Consider the following 20,478-nt stretch of genomic DNA (forward strand, 5'->3'; position numbering starts at 1 on the left):
AAAACAATAAATATTGATTTACAACAAAAAAACACACACACACTTTTAACACTTTAAGACTAAGGCCCTCATTACAATCGCAGGGGGACCTGTCGATGGCGGTCAGCCTCCTTCTAGGACATCGATCCGACGACTACATTACAATGCACCCAGTCAGACCGCAAAAGTAGAGGGTAAGACCGCCGCCTCCGACAGGACCAAAGATCGCCGTCCTGATGGGGGTCAGATTACTAATCCCTATAATGGAGCAATTAAAATATCCCTTTCCCTCAGCCTTTATATGGTGGTCCCATGTAAAGGCAGATGGAAAGTGATTTTGGGAACCCCAAGCAAGGCCCCTGTCAGCCACCGGAATGTGACCTGGAGGGCACATCTGGGGCCCCCCAAACATCAATGCACAGTGTGGCAGGCACCACATGGTGCATGGACATTTAAAAACATCCCTTTTTGAATTGCATCTTGTGCTGCGGCCCTTTTCCAGGCCGCAGCAGAAGCCTCAATTGGAAAAGGCATGTTTCCGACCGCCTTAACGGAGGTCGGATCGTAATAGGGAGTATGGTGCCGCTAACTACTGGTCGCCTGGTGTCCATCCCGCAACAACGGTGATCGGACGCTTGTCCGACTGCCATCGTAATGGGGACATTATTTCTTTAAATTTTTATTAGGGGATAGATTTAAGGGTTCAATAGGAATTGGGTAGGGTGTGTATTAATATTCAGGCCTGAAAATAAATACTACAGTATAATTAATAATTAATTTACTGAAAACATTTTAATGTTTAGACTCATGATACAAAGGAAGTTATTGCATTAAATGTAATTGAAGGGCAACAGCAGGGTAAATTCATGCAGTCTAAATTATGCTGAGTGACATCAGACATCTGCACATTTTAAAACGGATTAAAGCAATCTGCTCTTAAATGCATATAGACTTCAACATCTTTTTCACACTCCATAGGGCCGGCTTTCTGCCGTCATCACAATCTTTCACAGCAAACAACCAAGTCTATTAACTTCATCATTGACTGTCACAGTAACCTATTGGCTTATACAGAAACTTTACCATAAGGCAGCCATCAGGTATACCGTAAAAAAATAACAAATATGTAGCAAATGTGTTGCTAAAAATAAAAATGTTAATATTATATTCCTCTGACAACACAACATTCTACCTAACAGAATCTAATGAGAGGGTCACCAGCACCAAAGCCCTAACTAAGGAATTCTGAGAGGCTCCATGCAACAATATACCTGTTTACAGGTTTCACACAGTCCAATAACAATCCACACACAAAAGCTATGGCTTTTAACTCATGTTTTTCACGATATCTAAGACGTTATGTTGTGTGTATTTGTAAGGTGCACTATCAGACACAAGGGTACCCTGGCGCTGAGCAGGTTTGTGTATCTAGCCCTACCTACGTTAGAATGGTTAATTGAAAATCCAGGTCTTCGGCTTCTTGTGGAATTCAAATAGAGGAGGTGGTTCTAAAGGGGAGGCGGCTTTAGGAGCAATGTAAGAGAATGTTGGTCCTCCGGATATGGTTCTGTGTATGTGAGGAATGGTTGCAAGTAGGAGTCTTGCGGAGTGGAGGTGTCAGGATGATTGGAAGAAGAATCAACTGTGCAAGTAGGTGGGACCTGTTATGTTATGTTAATTGAGAACTTCTAGAGCGCATGTACACCAGCAGGTCTCTTGCCGCTATGATTTGAGTAGGAGAAGTCGAACCAAAAGCAGTCTAATTATGTGCTAGATTGAAGAGCCAGGTCTTAAGCAGTTTTCTGAACCGCATATAGTCTTCTTCAAGTCTCAAAGTGGTAGGCAGAGAGTTTCACAATTTCGGGCCCAGAATAGAGAACCGGGACCCTCCAGTGCGTCTGCGTCTGAATCTCAGTATTACCAGAAGATGCATATGCGTGGATCTTAAAGTGCACTTAGGGAATTATTTGATGATTCTCGAAAAAATGAATCTGGGACCGAATCCATGACTAGCTTTAAAAAGGATGCATCCTGTTTCAAACAGGGATCTCTGCTCAACCAGCAGCCAGTGGAGTTCTTTCACCAGCGGGTTATTATGGCATTGTCTGTCTTTTTGATAAATGATTCTGGCTGCTTGATTCTGAATCATCTGCAGACGATGCTTCTGGTTTTGCAGGAGACCAAGATACATTGCATTTCTGTCATCAACTTTAGAAAGAATCAAAGCAATAATTATTTGGATACTGGCCTCTCTGCTGAAGAATATTCTGATCTTGCGCAATTTTCGAAGTTGGACAAAGCAGGCAGAGGTAACGGAGCTAATCTCGGAGCGCACAGAGAGGTCCGAATCAATTTGTATGCCCAAACTCTTAATCACTGGATTAGGGAGAGGTGCTGCGCCCAACTCCAGATGCCAGTGTGCAGGAGACCAATGCAGAAGTTTGTTTTTAGGTATGATGATTTCAGTTTTTGGGGAATTCAGTTCTAACTGGTTTCTGTTCATCCAGTTTTTGATGAACATAGCATTTCTAACAAATTTATCTGATTTTGTTGACTCTACTATGGTGAAAATTAGCTGCATATCATCAGCATAATTGTATATCTTGATCTCCATCTGACAGAGACTGGACATGCGTGGACGTATGTACACATTTAAAAGGATTGGGAAGAGAGAGGAACCTTGCAGGACTCCACAAAGCATATTTACAGTGTTGGACTTGTACGGTGAGAGCCACACCGATTGCTTACGGGCCTCCAAGAAGGATCTGAATGAACCCAGGGCAGAGCCTCCAAGACCAGCTGCAGCAATACAATCCAACAGTATTTTATTGTTGAAGGTATCAAAAGCCACAGACAGGATCGGAGTTGTGAAGTGCCTTGAATGTGTGTGTGAGGAGTTTGACTTGAACGCATTGGCATATTGGAAGCCAGTGTAGCTCCCTGAGGTGTGCTGTAATGTAATGTGCGGACTGTGTGGGAGGTTAAGGATGAGTCTGGCTGCCGACGTCTGGATGGTCTAAAGTCTTTGTGAGTTAATTGCTTATATGGGCGGAGAGGGTGTTCTCATAGTCCAACTTGCTGGTGACTAGGGCATGAGTGACAGTTTTACTTGTGTTGCATGGGAGCCATTTGAAGATCTTTCGCATCATCTTCAGGGTGTAGTAGTAGGATGCAGTGACAGAGTTGACTTGTACAGTCATGTTCAGTTTGCCGTGCATGACTATTCCAAGGATTCAGGCATAGGTTCTTGGTGTGGATCCGAGTTGGGCCGATCACGAGTTACAGTACCATGGGAGGTGTTCTTGTCGAAGATCACTACTTCTGTCTTGTCCGTGTTGAACTAGAGACAGATGGCTTTCATCCGGTTAGCGACTTTGGTCTTGTGTTTGGGGTCTTGTCCTCAAAAGATTATGTTGATTTTGTGTGGGCAGATGACATTGACCAGAAGGATCATGTATGCGTTGGAGAGGGTGGGGCTGAGCAATGAACCTTGAGGAACTCAGCAGAGGAGTTTGCAGGCTTCCGAGGAGTAAGGTGCCTAAGAAGGAGCAGATCCGGAGGAGAGTGGTCCTTGGAAGCCTTTGCGTGCAGGCACCTTATGAGGATGTACGTGAGACCCTGTGAAATGCTGCAGAGGGGCCAGGAGAATGAGAGCAGTTATGTCTTTTATTGCTAAGGATCACGTGGATGTCGTCTGTGGGGGCAATGAGTGCCGTTTCTGTACTGTAGTTGGGCATGAATCCGGACCACGTGGCATCACGGAGCTGATGGTTGCTGAGGTGCTCAGTGAGGCATCGGTTTATTAGTTTCATTAAGACATTTGTTGTATATGGCATGTTGCAGTTGGGTCTGTAGTTGTAGTTGGAATGTCTTGCTGGATAAGCGGATGGTTTCTTGAGCAGAGGCATGACATCTGCATTATTTCTAGGTGTCCAGGTATGTGGCTGAGTTGATGGAAAATTGAGGATGGATGTTAGTGCTTCACTGATTGGTAGGATTCCTTTGGTGAAGCTGTGGTAGAGGCAAGAGTGACATGGAGGACTGAAGAGGTGGCAGAAATGTTGACAGTGGTGACGGCAAGCCACAAGGCTAGGGTTCATTCATCGGCTGTGATGCGAAGAGGAGTTGCAATGATAATGGAGACTGGTTGAGGGTCGAAGTTGCTGTATATGAAGGGGATTTTGTTACTGAAGAATCCCAAGAGTTTGTTGCAAAGGTCTTGTGGGGGGAGTGGGTGTGTTGCTGGAGGAGGCGTAGTGAAATCTGATGATGGCGATCATTTCCTTGATGCATTTAGTGCTGGTGTCGATGCGATCTGCAAGAGCTGCGCACTTGTTGTTCCATATTTGTTTGTGGTAGTGTCTTAGGCAGTGCTTAATTTCAGCTTGTGGTTTCTGGGGTTCAGCACCGTCACTTAATTGGTTTCCAGTGCTTGGCACCAGCACTTAATTGTCAATACAACACTTATGACAGTCTCCCACATGGTGGCGCTGCTCACCTAATTTAGACAGGAACAGAGCCACCGTGGTTAATGAATACAATATACATAAAATTACTAATACCTGCCTCCCCAACCATTCTTTAGCTTTGGGGACCTGAAACTACTGCACTTGCATGTGAGAGAGATGGTTAGTAGTTGTTCTGGTACCGCCATTGGCAGTGAGGTCAGGGGCAAATGGTGGTGCGAGCTGCAGTGGCCTCTTGGTCAGGGCCCTGGCACTTACTTTATAAATAAAGCAATGGTCTCAGGGCTGATTTGAAGATGTATTTATCTGCAGCGTCTTGACCTGTTCTCCATCAGTTTTGCAGTTGCTTGCAGTGGCATTTCATCAGCCTGAGTTCCTCTGTGTAGCAGATGACCTGGGGTTGGACTTGTGCCTTTGGGTTGCTCTTGAGGGAAGCCAAGGTGTCGGCGCTTGCGGTGATCCAGCGAAAGTTTTTGAATTTCAGCAAGTCACTGGTGTGCTCGAGCCGATGCTCGGAGAGGGTAGAAGCCCACTACTTTTTTTAGATGCTTTTCCAGCTCCAGATGGTGGATCCTGTGGTGGAAGTTGTGGGCTTGCCGATTGTGATGTTGCTTATTGAGGAGAAAATCTGGTCCAAAAGGTGTCTGGCGGTGAGGGTGGGTTTGGTAGCATGCTGCGCGAGGCCAAGCTTTGTGAGGTTTTCTAGAAGGGCTGTAGAGCTCAGTGCGATCTTCTAGGTGGAAGTGAAGGTCTCTGAGGAGGATGAGGGTTCTGGCCTGGATGACAAGGGTTGAGACAACCCCTCGACATCAAAATCAGCACCTTCAGGCCTACTGTGTTGGGGATAACCTGCCCATCAGGCACAGTGCTACGGTCTACTAAATTACAGTTGGCTAAGCAAAATTCTGCCTCCTTTCTATCTTTTTAACAAGAATTCTAACAAAAGAATTCTCACAGTGCAAATCTATATCTATGGATAGTCATAGGGGGTATCCAGCGCAAAAAACATCTGCCTACTACAGTAATCTGTGAGATTCCATGCAATAAAGTTCTTTTCAGTAGGCATTTCAACAGAGAAATAACAATCCACCCTTAAATAGGTTAGTGTAAATATATGCTTTTCACAGTAAATACGTCATGACTTCTTCCTTTATCGTAGCATTTCATAATATACTTATTAGGATTATAGCCATGACCCTTGGAATCTATGGTGGGGAACCAAGATAAGCCCATCCCTTAGTTGTACTCGGAGCCCGTTTTCTGTTGATCAGGCAAGGCAAGTCAGCTAGCAAGCCAGACCGAAAATTCCTCTAGGAAGAGTTTCTTCAAGCATGTCCAATAGTTTTATCATAATAAGTGGAAATGATCATTTCTGTATTATATTGCATATTAGAGAAGAAGCCTGTACGGTGTTATAGTTAGTAGAAAAGAACAGAAGTGATGAAAGCATCCGTAGTACGCGGACAACAAGCGTCCTTCTGTCTATAGCGGTCTTACTTGCATTTGTGCTTGAAAATAAATGTTCTGGTCACGGCCTATAGTACGTGTCCACATGGCCGGAAGAATGAAGACACGGGTGAAAAACCTGATGTAAGTCTTGTGAATGAAAATCAATTTCTTGGGAGTAGTTGCCCTTAGGAAATTGTTTGATGTTGAGTGGTTCAGATAAAAAATAAATAGCAGCAATTTCATTGATCTTCACGGGAAAATAAGATCCTCAACAAAACCAGGCAAGTGTGAGAGACTCACCTCAGGTCCTCAAGGGGTAAGCAATGCCAAGATAACACTTGGAGTAAACGCAAGTCATCAATTATGCTGCTAATTAAAAAATGACTCAGAAAAAGATATATTGCAGAAAATAAGAGGCACATGAAGAAAATGCTTGTGTCCGTTTCTTGATTGACTGAAGTGCACGAGGAAGCTGAATACAGGATGAGCCGGGAGAGAGTGGGTGAAGTGAAGAAGAGCACGACAAGCCTGGTTCTCTAGTATGTGTGAAAGGATGTCCACTAGGGATAAACAAGCAAAGTGAATAAAAGGTGGACGTCAGTTCAACCACCCCTTCTTATTACAATGCCACTTCTATGAAGACCCTGTCATACCTAGTGTGCGAGCGAGGAGCCCATCATGGGGCATAGTATGCCATACTGAATGTACTGCACGTACTGTGTGCTATATGCTTCCTCCTGTCACTCACACTATACTCTTGGTCGGCACTCAACAGCCTCTTTACACACAGGATTCTTCATCTTTGGTGAGAGAGCATGCAGAGAGTGTAGACCACTGGGAGGCAAGTGCCTGCCAAGCAGACACCTTCAGCATACTATGTGCACTTCGCAGGCAGTACTGCAGGAAAGGGTAGAGTGCCTGATGTTTTTCTATCACTGAAAATGTCCAGACCAACCGTCCACTGTAGTCTGGCTCCCTTCCAGCACTGGGACTTGCGCCAGGGACAGAAAATCGTTACTCCGGGGAACATGGTTACCAGCTGAAGGTTCTGGAGGGTGCAAATGGCGTCGCAATGTATGTAACAAGCAGAAGCCATCTCAGTGGGATGCAGAGGCATGGCACTCCAATCAAAGGAAACAGTTGTTGGATTCTTGAGGCTGATTCTGCTTTGACAGTCACTCCTATCCCTACACTTACTTCTCTCACTGCAGACTTGCTCCCAGACCAAATGGGCGTTTCACGGAGCATGCATTACAGAGCTGGCACTTTTTGGGTCAACTTATATAACTGGTACACAGGCCACCCTTTAAATGTCAATCAAACAAGGGCTGCTGAATGTGGGCTGATTAACATGTGAATGACACATACAATGGCTGAGGAAATACTTCCTTTTGCTTCTCTGTGTGCTGATCACATAATGAATGCAAGAAAGTAATAGCGGTCGCAGCCATACCAAGAAAGGGAAACTATCTCAAAGGTTAAGATGCAATGCACTTTGCTCAAAGTTCTTTGGATAACAACAATTAAAGAAACTGCACATAAATATATGAAAGGTTTATGTTATGTTATGTTATGTTAACTGTTATTTATATAGCGCATAATCACCAGCAGGTCTCTTGGTGCTTAGAGAGGGTGCCCAGACCACCGTTAGTCGCCAAACGATACATTTATACGATATAGGTGAACATATTACGTAACACCACTCAACTGCTGTATTACTGAATGACTCTACTGTACCACTACTTAACGGTCACACTTTATTTGTATAAGCCAAATAGCGTCACCTTGTTCCCCTTGTTCACCTTGTTCCCCTAGAAATGGACGCCAAAAATGACACCAATCAATCTTTAAGGAGCTCACTAAGGGGGTTCCACAGGGCTCATGCCTAAGCCCTACACTTTTCAACGTTTATGAAATGAAATGAAAATCAATGAAATGAAATGAAATGGGTATTTGTAAAGCGCGATTGCTGCCCAAGGGCGTCCAAGCGCTGGTAGAAGGTATGTTACTGAACAAAAGAGGGTTGGCTAGGAAAAATTAATGGTGGACATGGAACAGGAGAGTTTTAACTGTTTCCGGAACAAAAGGAGATTAGGGTTGGATCTGAGTTTGAGGGGAAGGGAATTTCAATGTTTGGCAGCATTAAAGGAGAACATCCTACCACCAGCTCTAACTCTCTTTATTCTGGGAACTACGGCCAGAAAGGACTGGCTTGATCTAAGATTTTCTGGTGGGGTGGTACTGGGTTATAAGTTGGCGGCCAATTGCTGGACCTGTGCCCCAAAAGGACTGGTGAGAGATGCACATCGCCTGTCGTTCAGGTAGCCAGTGTAGCTTGATCAGCCCCGGTTTAGCTGATTGTCTACGAGGCAGCTGGAGCAGAGTTTGAGCGCTGCAGTTCTGCACAATCTGCAGCTTTTGTAATGTGTAATCCGGAGCGCCGAGATATAGGGCATTATTGCAGTCCAGCCGGGATTGAATAAGGCCCTGGACGGCTACCTGTTTGGCCTCCGTAGGCAGGAGAGGAAGAACTTTCCTCAACATCCGAAGAAGGCCAAAACAGGTTGCAGACAGTTTAGTGGCCTGAATGTTGAAGGAAAGAGCCTTATCCAACCAGACTCCTAGGCTCTTTATGGTGTCCTTGGAGGGTGGGGGGCTGCCTAGGCAGGGGGGCCAGAGAGAGTTAAAATATTCCGGAGATGTGGGTCCCAGGAGCATCAGCTCTGTTTAATCCCCGTTAAGTTTAAGGGAGGATGATGTCATCCATCCCTTAACTGCCTCCAAGCAATTCAATAGTCCCGATGGGGCTGATTGGCCATCCTCCTGCGCCAAAGAAAACACTAGCTGAGTGTCATCCGCATATGAGATGATTTTAATGCCAAACGGACGAACAACCTCAGCTAGTGGTCTCATATAGATGTTGAAAAGCGCAGGGCTTAAGGAGGAGCCCTGCGGGAGTTCGCAGTTCAAAGGTCTGCTTGTTGAGACAGCATCTCCATCAAAGATCTGAAAAGAGCGAGAGCTCAAGAATGATTCGAGCCACTGCAGTGCCCCGCCTGTTATTCCTACATCGGATAGACGGTTCAGCAAGGTGGCGTGGCTGACCGTATCGAAGGTAGCACTGAGGTCAAGGAGGACCACTGCCACTGATCCCCCTTGATCCAGGATCTTTCGGGTTTCCTCAGTAACTGCTATCAGGGCGGTTTCTGTTCAGTGCTTAGGTCGGAAGCCTGTTTGGATGGCATCTAGTAGCTGATTATTCTCGAGAAAATCCATTAAGTGGATGTTGACATGTTTCTCGAGAATTTTGCTCACCCATGGGAGCAGAGAGATGGGACGATAGCTGCCGTGATCCTCAGGATCGAGGTTAGATTTTTTCAGCAGAGCCCGGACCATGGCCTTCTTCCATGCAGGCGAGACAGTGCAGGAGGTGATGGAGGAGTTTAAGAGATTCATAATGGTGGGAAGCACAACTTGTCTGGCCAACAGCATTATTTCTGGTGGGGCTGGATCGCATGGTGATCCTGATTTTACTTGGAGAGCTAATTGGTCCAAGGATTCGGAATCTAACAAAGGTAAGTGGTCCAATATCGCTGGAGGTCGAAAGGACGTCGCCTCCCGATTCCCCTGACCCATTGTGCTAGGGTTAGCTACTGCGACCGGGAAGGAGGAAAAGATTCAATTTACCTTCTGGTGAAAAAATTCTGCCAGATCATTACAGGGAGCTGTAGTTTTGGCCGTAAACTTAGGAGAAGTAGAGATTTTAGTAAGAGTTTTTACTATATGGAAGATTTCCCTGGGTTTGGATTTAGCTTCCATGATCTTTCCTGAAAAATAAGCGGACTGGGAGGATTTCACATCACTTTTGTAAGAGTTAATTGCTTCTCTATATTGGTTTTTAGCATCAGGTGCGTAATCCAGACGCCATCTTCTCTCTAATCTCCTGCAGAGGCGTTTTTTTATCTCTGAGGGATTTTGAGAACCAGGGGGCAGTTTTATGCACACGTTTTGATGTAACTTTACGGATAGGAAGGGTAGCTTCAAGAGATGTGGATATCCAATCCTCGTATTCTTGATTAGCTATACTTGGGTCTTCATTGCGCGATGGACAGGTGTGCGTCAGGTTATGGAGCCAGAGGTCGACTGGTAATCTGGCCCAATTTCTTGAGTTCCTGATCAGGGGAACAGGGGGAAGTGATTTGCACGTTGTCCATGTAAAAGGGATGAGAGAGTGGTCTGACCAGGGTAGACAAATGGATTGACCGACCACTAGTTCAGTGCAATTGCTGAAGATTGGGTCTAAAAGGTGCCCTTTGATATGTGTGGGTACAACATCCCGTTGATCTAATAGAAGGGCCGCTAGATCGTCCGTCAGTTCCATAGCTATATGATCGCAAAGGGAATCAAGATGTAAATTGAGGTCACCTAGCAATGTAAAACTAGAGCTAGTAGTGACCTGTTCAGCTAGAATGGCTGGGAGTGACTTATGAAATTGTTTTGGCGGGCCCGGAGGGCGATAGGCTACGACGCCGGAGAAACAGTTGTTAGGAGAGAAATCAATACTGAAAGCAAGACTCTCGCAGTCCGGGATAGATTCAGGGGTAGTACGACAACAATACTGCTCTTTACATATAATAGCTAGGACTCCTCCTCTCCCTTCAACCCGATCTAGGCGGGTAATTTGGAAGCCTGAGGGCAGGGCTGCTACAATATCTGGCTCGGAGTCTGGTGTCAGCCAAGTTTCTGTCAGGAACACTGTGGCCCCCTTGGCGGATATTGTGAGAGAATATGGGTTCACTCCAATATCGTATGCTGACGATACTCAGCTTTTGTTCCCCTTCCATACCCTGACACCGGCAATTAAACAGGCATTTGCCACCGGTATGAGAGCAGTATCCGATTGGATGGCCTCCAATTGCTTGCAATGCAAAGTAAGCAAGACGGAGGTCGTGCTTTTTGGAGAAGCCCCTCTCTTGTGGTCACCTGAGTGGTGGCCCCCGGATTTAGGATCTGCTCCTCTCCCTAAGCAGACAGTGAAAAATCTGGGGGTGCGGCTAGATCAGGCGCTATTACTAAAGGAACATGTGAGTCTGGTGGCGGGAACCTGTTTCAGGACCATTGGGCTTCTGAGACGTGTGTTCACGCTCCTGGACGACTGCTACAGGAAAACACTGGTCCAGACACTGGTCATCAGTAGATTGGACTACTGCAACGGACTATTGCTCTCTGCCAACGAGGAGCAACTGAGTCGTCTGCAGGTGGTCCAGAATACTGCGGCCAGATTAATTCTGGACGCCCCTCCTAGGTCCTCTTCACGCCCTGTTTTGTATAAACTCCACTGGTTGCCCATTCGCCAGCGAATCGAGTTCAAAGTGTCCTGTATAATCCATAGATGCCTTCAGGGACTTGGCCCTAATTATCTGGCTGAACTATTTCAGCTGTATATTCCTACTCGTTCATTGCGTTCCAGTAACCTATTATTGTTACAAGTCCCTCGGATCAAGAAGACAAGACAAGGGGGCCGTGCCCTGTCCTGTAAGGGCCCCACCCTGTGGAACAATCTGCCCCTTGTTCTAAGACAAATTACTAACATACAGGCCTTTAAGAAAGCTCTAAAAACTCATCTGTTTGCAGCCATATAAGACCTTAGGCTCCCTATGATTATGTTTCTGATCTGGCATCTTGGAAGACCATAAGCGCGGAGATACCCTCCGGGTCGATTCCTGCGCTATGGAAGAACAAAAATAAATAAATAAAAGGCACTTAAGCAACGAACCACACCTCCATGCAAGGCCCAGTGAACAGGGGAGCACAGCTACTCGGTAACTCAGATTTCTTTCCGTTCGGTAAAATGAGCACATCAACGGTCAAACTCGGATTTTTTTTATCACTTGGCTGCTCCTAGTGATCGGGAGAAATAAGATGCAATTCTGAAACCCTATTGTCTTGAATGGCCTTCGCTTTATGGCCAGTGGCGTTTGCATCCGTACCATGACCACAGATGGGAAGGAAGACGATTCTGAAAACACTTTATAAAGCTCACTAGCCAAAAAGTGAATAGTGTCATTAATAAGGTCTGTGTTGGAGAGACGATGAACATGCTCGAGCAGGGAAATCAGCCCGAAGGAACACTTTAAATGTTATTTGTATTTTTGTATCGAGCCTTCCATTTAATGGGTCAGTTTAGATTACATCTGAAAAACAAAGCTACTGTGTGTGCTTTCTCTGTGCAATGAGTGGCAAAGTCAGACGGATGCGAAAGCGCCAACGCTCCGCTCCAATTGCGATCTTGTCACGGACTCCAAAGGACATTTTATCCGTTTGCCTACCGTTCTCTCTGCTGTGTAGGCATACACACAAAAGAAAAGGGAGGTCCCAGCGCGCCTTCCTTCCGGAAGCGCTTCCATGCAGACAGAGAGGAAGTCGAGAGAAGGACAGCAAACACTCACTAGAAGGGGCGGCCTTGAGCCTGGGTGCGCAGCGGTCCACAAACAGGTCGGAAGGACTTTAAACCCTCACTAGGAGGGGCGGGAGGCTATCCTTCACATACAGCGCCTTGAGCCTGGGTGCGCAGCGGTCCACAAACAGGTCAGAAGGACTTTAAACCCTCACTAGGAGGGGCGGGAGTCTATCATTCACATACAGCGCCTTGAGCCTGGGTGTGCAGCGGTCCACAAACAGGTCAGAAGGACTTTAAACCCTCACTGGGAGGGGCGGGAGGCTATCCTTCACATACAGCGCCTTGAGCCTGGGTGCGCAGCGGTCCACAAACAGGTCAGAAGGACTTTAAACCCTCACTAGGAGGGGCGGGAGGCTATCATTCACATACAGCGCCTTGAGCCTGGGTGTGCAGCGGTCCACAAACAGGTCAGAAGGACTTTAAACCCTCACTAGGAGGGGCGGGAGGGGCGGGAGGCTATCCTTCACATACAGCGCCTTGAGCCTGGGTGCGCAGCGGTCCACAAACAGGTCAGAAGGACTTTAAACCCTCACTAGGAGGGGCGGGAGGCTATCATTCACATACAGCGCCTTGAGCCTGGGTGTGCAGCGGTCCACAAACAGTTCGGAAGGACTGTTACTAATGGGATTGGTGTCTCTATCTTAAATGTTCTTAGCAGGACCTTTTCTTCTTATGGATACAGTAAGTGATTCTGAGAGATGAGGAGGCCGTGCGACCAATAGCCACACTTAACAGCCGGAGAGTTGCTGTCTTCTGAAGGGAGAGTTAATGCATTATTGATCGGCCTCACAAATATGGGTTTGCGCTGAAGGCAACATATAAGGTAATAACACAAATGACAACAATTAATGCAAAGCAGCGTGTGGGCTTTAAGGCCATTACCTCCTCGTCAGCCCTCCCCGTCCCAGTCCTAACCAATGAGCATAGCTCCTCCCACCAGAAACTCCCAAGCAACTAAAAACCCATCCCTTCCCTCCAGGCCACACCCTAAGGCATATAAGCATGTGACCCGCCCATCCACATCCTGTTTGTTTTTTCTGCGGATTTCATTTCCTGGCAACTTCGTCGTGGGGTACTGGACCGGTGCCTCCTTTCGGGTGAGTGTGAAACGTCCTGCTGGGCGGCCGTTTGTTCCCCTGTTGTACCTGTTTTTATCATGTACTTTTGAGTCCCTGCTTTAGCGGTACCGTGGGGTTGGGGGGCCTTGACTGCCTGGTGTGGGGTGGTGTCTCCCTGCTGCGGCCTCCCCTCTTCCGGGTATGTTCCCTGCCCTAGCGGGTGCACCCGGGGAGGGAGGGGGGGTGTGTTGGGCGCGGCTAGCTTCTCTGCTCGCCAGTGGCGTGGCGGTTTGGCTCCTCCTTGGAGGTGTGTTTGGGGGCTCGGTGCTCGTCTCGGGCTCGTGTTTTCCTTTTTGGTTTTGTTACCTGGGAGGCAGTGCGCGATGCACATATCGTACTGGATGCGCACAGAGCATTGCATAAAGCGGCTGAGAGAACAGGCTCTGCAATATCCCTGCGGGGAATCGCTTTGAGCATTTAAATGGACGGGGCTCTGTCTACCTGGGCTTCGTGATCTCTGGCCGCGGGTCGCTCCCTGCCCCTTTTTAGGGGGCATTGCTTTGGTTCACACAGTGGGCCGGGTTTGCGATGCTGTGCCTGTATGCTTCCTTTGGAATGTCCGGGACTTGCTCCAGAACGGTCGCTCCCTCTCCCACTCCCTGGGCCCACGCTCTAAGACTGCTACTGACCGCATTTGGGTATCGTTGCTAGCGCTGTGGATTACTGTGTTAGCGCTGTGTGTGCATTTAAGGCTAGCTCTCTCTGTATAGCGCTGTGTATCAGTGTGATAGCGCTGTGTGGGCATTCATCCTAACTCGCTCTGTGTAGCGCTGTGTGTTATCTGTGGTGGCGCAGTGTTTTACATCACATCGTGGCACTTTTTGAAGACACTGTAACTGACCTGTATTGGCATTCAGCGCTGCTCGCTCCGCTCCGCATTGCTGTAGGCGCTCTGATCCCATTTGCTGCCCCTGCCTCAGTTTCACTTTCACCCTCCATCTTGTCTGTGTTGGTGCTCCCCGGGCCGCCCCTCCTCCCCGCTACCGCCTCCCAGCTGCTACCCCTCCCACGCTCCGCCCCCTTCACCATCCATTTATGACCAATGACCTAACGCGCAGCGTCTACGCGCAGCGACCGCGCCCAATCCGCGCCGAAGGTGCGCCAAAGGTAAGCCCGTCTACGCCCGTCCGCGCCTGGACCGCGCCCAGCGCCAGACCCCCTGCCCCTCGCGCTGCCCAGCCCCCCCGCGTTACCAACGATGCCGCCACCCTCCTAGCCCTTAACCCCGGTCGCGCCCCCAACTGCGTCCAAACCGCTCCTGGACGCACCCATGGACCGTTCTCCTGCCTCTCCTGCAAATTTAGCGGCACCGACAACATCTCCGCTGCGACCACAACACAGATTCCCGACCCCAACCACCTAGAATGCATCCTTCTCAACACCCGCTCGGTCCACAGGCACGCCATTGACCTTTGGAACCTACTAGACACCATCTCTCCTGACGTCGCCTTCCTAACGGAAACATGGATGAACGCTTCCTCCGCCCCTGACATCGCCATCGCTATCCCTGATGACTATAAGATCACACGCAAGGACCGCACCGACCATACAGGAGGAGGAATCGCTATCGTCCATAAGAAATCAATCCGCATCTCAACCAGCTCTGACGCCAACCTCGCTAACTCCGAACACCTTCACTTCCAGATCCACACCGACCCCAAAACCACACTCCGAGGCACCCTCCTCTACAGGCCACCAGGACCCCGCGCAAATTTCAGTGAAGACATCACGGACTTCATCACCCCACACGCGCTCCCCTCCAAAGACTACATCCTTCTGGGAGACCTCAACTTCCACCTTGAAAAGATCAACGACCGCAACACCGCCACCCTCTTGGACAACCTCGCCAACCTCGGACTTAAACAACTGGTCACTTCCCCCACCCACATCGCAGGTCACACACTCGACCCCATCTTCACCTCCAGCAACCATGTCTCCTTCAGCCACACTACGGATCTCCTCTGGACTGACCACAGCTGCGTTCACTTCACCTACAACAAGCCGAAACCCATCATCCACCTCCAACCAACTCTGCAAAGAAACTGGAACAAAATCACCACGGAGCAGATCTCCACATCGCTCCTTCAAACCTCCCCAGCCCTCTCTTCTAACGCCAACGAAGCCGCCTCCAACCTCTCCCTTTGGTTATCCAACACCGCCGACACCTTAGCACCACTGAAAAAACGTCAACACAAACTTGGCATCAAGAAGGCTTCATGGTTCAACGATGACCTCAAGAAGTCCAAGAAACTGTGCCGCTCCCTTGAAAAGGCCTGGAAAAAAGACCCATCCACCAGCACCAAGGACGCCTTCAAAAGCGCCATCCGTACTCACCACCAACTGATCCGAAAAGCCAAGAAAACAGCACTCAAGGATCGACTTGACAACAACGCCCACAACAGCAAGGAACTTTTCAACATCGTCAAGGAATTTTCCAACCCCTCGGCCAACTCCAACGACATCACCCCCTCTCAAACCCTCTGCGATTCCCTAGCCTCTTTTTTCCACAACAAGATTGCTGCCATCCACAACAGCTTTGACAACCAACCCGGAAGCCAACCCACCCTACCATCAGCTGACCATCTTCCCCTCGTTAACACCCTTAACGCCTGGAACCCAATCTCCACTGAGGACACCATCCGCCTGATGAATTCCATCCACTCTGGATCCCCCACAGACCCATGCCCTCACCACATCTTCAACAAAGCAGACTCCATCATAGCTCCGCACCTCCGAGACGTCATCAACTGCTCCTTCAACTCCGCTACCTTCCCAGAAGACTGGAAACACGCTGAACTCACCGCCCTTCTGAAAAAACCAACAGCAGACCCCACCGAACTCAAAAACTACCGCCCCATCTCGCTTCTTCCATTCCCGGCCAAAGTCATCGAGAAAGCTGTCAACAACCAGCTCGCCGCCTTCCTCGAAGCCAACAAATCACTCGACCCCTCACAATCTGGCTTCCGAGCCAAACACAGCACTGAGACCGCCCTCATCGCAGCAACAGACGACATTCGAACTCTACTGGACAATGGAGACACAGTCGCCCTCATCCTTCTCGACCTCTCTGCAGCCTTCGACACAGTCTGCCACAGCACCCTTTTACAACGCCTCAGAAACACCGGAATCCAAGGAAAGGCACTGGAATGGATCACCTCGTTCCTCACCGGAAGAACCCAGAGAGTCCGCCTCCCACCATTCAAGTCCGAGGCCTCTGAAATCATCTGCGGCGTACCACAAGGATCCTCACTCAGTCCCACCCTCTTCAACGTATACATGAGCCCCCTCGCGGCCATCGCCCGCCAACACAACCTCAACATCATCTCTTACGCGGATGACACTCAACTGATCCTATCTCTCACCAAGGACCCCAGCACCGCCAAAACTAACCTACACGAAGGAATGAAAGAAGTCGCCGAATGGATGAAACAAAGCCGTCTGAAACTGAACTCAGACAAAACAGAAGTCCTCATCTTAGGTAAATCCCCCTCTGCATGGGACGACTCCTGGTGGCCGGAAGCCCTTGGAAATGCACCCATCCCGACAGACCACGCACGGAACCTTGGCGTCATCCTGGATTCTTCACTCTCAATGAACAGACAAGTCAACGCCGTATCCTCTTCTTGCTTTAACATTCTTCGCATGCTCAGAAAAACATTTCGCTGGATCCCCTCCGAAACAAGGAAAACAGTCACCCACGCTCTAGTCACGAGCCGACTGGACTACGGAAACACCCTCTACGCAGGTACCACCGCTAAACTCCAGAAGAAACTACAACGAATCCAAAACGCCTCAGCCAGGCTCATATTAGACATCCCACGCAACAAACACATCTCTAGTCACCTTAAAGACCTCCACTGGCTACCCGTCAATAAGAGGATTACTTTCCGTCTGCTTACCCACGCACACAAATCACTCTACGACATCGGACCAGATTGCCTCAACTCTCGACTGTCCTTCTACACCCCCTCCCGCCAACTTCGCTCTTCCAACCAAGCCCTCGCCACTGTACCTCGCATCAACAAGACCACCATGGGAGGCAGATCCTTCTCATACCTGGCTGCCAAAACATGGAACTCACTCCCCGCTTACCTTCGCCTCACCCAGAATCACCTAGTGTTCAGAAAGCAGATTAAAACGTGGATTTTTGACAAATAATCCTCCTCCCCTTCCTAAGCGCCTTGAAACCCTCTAGGTATGTAGTGCGCTATATAAATTTTATGACTTGACTTGACGTGTTCCCGTGTCTGTTGGGAGGCAGGTTGCTTTTCATGTGGAAGCTGCTCTCTTTCGGTCCTGTTTTGGGCTGCCTGTTCTTTCTAGGGCCCGCCTCGGCGGGTCTTGGGCTCAAACTTCCACGGACCCGATAATTCTTGCCTCAGTGCCTATTCCAACCCTTGCGGGTGAGTAGTGCGCTATGCAAGTGTCCATATGCATTTAATGCGTTCCGTTTGTCCTTCAGTTTGGGGGCGCCCTGGTGTTCTGGATGTATTGGGCTGCGCCTCGTGACAGATGCGTGGGGCTGGTGCTTTTGGGGGTCGGGACTCTGTGTGCTGGGGCTGCGTGTCCTTGGTTCCTCCCCTGGCCTCTTTCTCCTGCCGTGGGTCGCTCTATGCCCCTTTTTTGGGGGCATGGCTTTTGTTTAAGGCGGTGACCTGTGGTGGTAGCGCGACTGTCTTCCTGCTGGGGCCTCTCCTCTTCCGGGTTGGTTCCCTGCCCTGGCGAGTTCACCTAGGGTGGGAGGGGAGGTGTGTTGTGCACGGCTGGCTTCTCTGCTCGCCAGTGGCGTGGCGGTCTGGCCTCCTTTCAGGTACGTGTGGGTCGGTCTGCTTGGCGGCCGTTTTTTATTCCCCTTGGATGCCTGTTGTTTCGGGTACATTTGAGTTACTGCTTTGGCAGGACCATGGGGTTTGGGGGAGTCCGGGTCTCCCTCTTTCTGTCTTGTTTGGACTGGCCTGCTGGCCTGGGGGGGTGTGGCATTCCCTGTTTGGCCCTTGTGGATCTTGCTTTGCTTGGTCTGGGCGCTCCTTTCTCTGTTCTGTGCCCCTGTTAGAGATGTGGTTTTGGCATGTATGGGCTCTGCTGTCACGGGGAGGTGGTGGTCGCTGGGTCTTCCGCTGCTCCTTCCTTTGGGCATGGTCAGGTTGCTTCTGCCACGTGGATCCTGTCTTGGATTGGTTGGGTCCGGGGGGGCGTGCCTTAGTGGTTTTCTGCTCCGTGTTCGGGTCGCTTTTTGGTTCCATAGGCCCTGGGTGGGTGGACAGTCTGTAGACTTTTTCACCTTTCGCCTATTGTTGGGGCTTGTGGGCCTCCCCTTTCCTCGATCTCTGTGTATGCTGTGCAGGAGGGGGTGTGGGGGATGTTTGGCGGACTTGCCTTTCCCCGGTTTCTGGAGGTGTCCTGGCTGTGTAGCGATTGGGGTTTCCTTTACAATGGTTCGCTGGGGTATCCTGGCTGTGTGGCGAGGGGATCCCGGTGGCTGGTGTGGCAGCTCGGTGCCTGGTGGTGTCCGTGGTTGCGGTTCCTTCTTCTCCTGTGGTCGTGCGGGATGGGGGACCTTGAAGCTGGCTTTTGCTACCTCTGGTTTTGCGGTCCGGGCTGCGTCTTGCCCTGGCTTTTGGGTTCGGTCGCTTCGTGTGGCTGTCCGTGTTTTCTGTGCTGGTTTGCTGATTGTGGGTCCCTCTGCCTCTTTTTCTGGGTTGGGACTGCAGTTGGACTTCTGGGCAGGCTTTTTCCTTTGCGACCCTTGGTGCGGTGGAGCCGGTGGCTGGGTCCTCTGTGTCTGCTCGCTGGGTTTTGCCTTGGTGGACGGATCTGCTTGGGGGACTCCCATAATGGTGCTTCCCTTCGCGGACTCTTTGCTATTTTGGGATCCGTGGGATTGTGCGCCTGCTTTTGGGCGGCGTTTCGTTCTAATTTGGTGGCCCTGCCCTTTGGTGGTGTGGAATGGGGCCGGGGTGTCCCTTCCTTCCTCTTGTCCCAGGGTGTACGGAGTCCTTCCTCTTCTTCTTGTCCCTCCTTGTTGGGCTGGGCTGCTGGCTGTGTTCTGTGCTGCCCCTTTTTCCCATTTCTCAGGCGCTGTGGCGGGCTCTTTGCTCAGGGCTCGGGTCTCGTTTCTGAGGGGGCGGTGTTGTGGGTGCAAGTGTTTCGGCAGGGTCGGGGGGTGTACTCGCTCCTGTTTCTGTTCCGGGGCCCTTCTGGGGTCTGCTGTCCGGTGCTGGTTGTGGCAGCTGCACGCTTGTGTCTCCCTCGTCGATCCTTCTGGTTCTCCGGGACGCATTCTTCTTATGCCGGTTCCCGCGGCTTCTTTGCCTACTTGGGGGTTCCGGGTGTTCCCTGCCTTGTTAGGTAGGTTGATTCTTCCTCTTCTTTCCTTCCGGTTTAGGCCCTTTCAAGGGGTGTTTGCTGCCTCCTGATTCAGTTTGGGGTTTCTTTACTTGATGTCTTCCTTCTTTGCATCTCTCATGTGCTGCTGTTTGTGGGGTGGTTTCGGCACCTCGGTTGGTGGGGTTTTCCTGACGGTGCCCCGCAGACTACGGTGGTGGTTGGGGGCTCGGTCTTCCTCTACTCCCCGGCGGCTCCATGTTCGGCGGCTGTTCCTGCTACTGTGTGGTTTGTCCTTGGGCCCATTGGCTCTTGTTCCCCCTGGCGTGTCTTGCTCTGGGCCTCTTGCGGGGCTATCCGTTTGGGTCCTGAGAGGGGTTGGTTCTCTGACCTGGGCTCTAGTACTCTGTGGAGTGTTTTGTGCCTCTGCTGTCGCAGGCTCCCGCTGGACGGTGGGTTCATTTCCTGCCTCTGCTTTCTTGGTGTCCCGTGGGGGTTTTGTGCCTTCGGCCTTGCTTGCCTGGGTGCTCCTGTTCTTGTTTGAAGGATCTGGGGTTCTGCAGTTTCTGGCCTGGTTGGTGCCTGGTTGGGAGGTCGCCTGGGTATGCTGGGTGCTGTTGCTGCTCTTGCGCCTCTGGTGGCGCTGGCTCGCTCTGGTCTGGGGTTGAATCCTGATTGCCTG

General features: G+C 49.8%; 1 pseudogene; it reads right to left on the reverse strand.

The window, feature by feature from the left end:
* The window catches only part of LOC147660931 (CTTNBP2 N-terminal-like protein), an 81,488-nt pseudogene extending 62,183 nt beyond the window's left edge, over positions 1-19,305 (reverse strand).
* Positions 19,306-20,478: the final 1,173 nt, after the last annotated feature.

This window comes from Lissotriton vulgaris, unplaced genomic scaffold, assembly GCF_964263255.1.
Source record: "Lissotriton vulgaris unplaced genomic scaffold, aLisVul1.2 SCAFFOLD_792, whole genome shotgun sequence".
NCBI lineage: Eukaryota > Metazoa > Chordata > Amphibia > Caudata > Salamandridae > Lissotriton > Lissotriton vulgaris.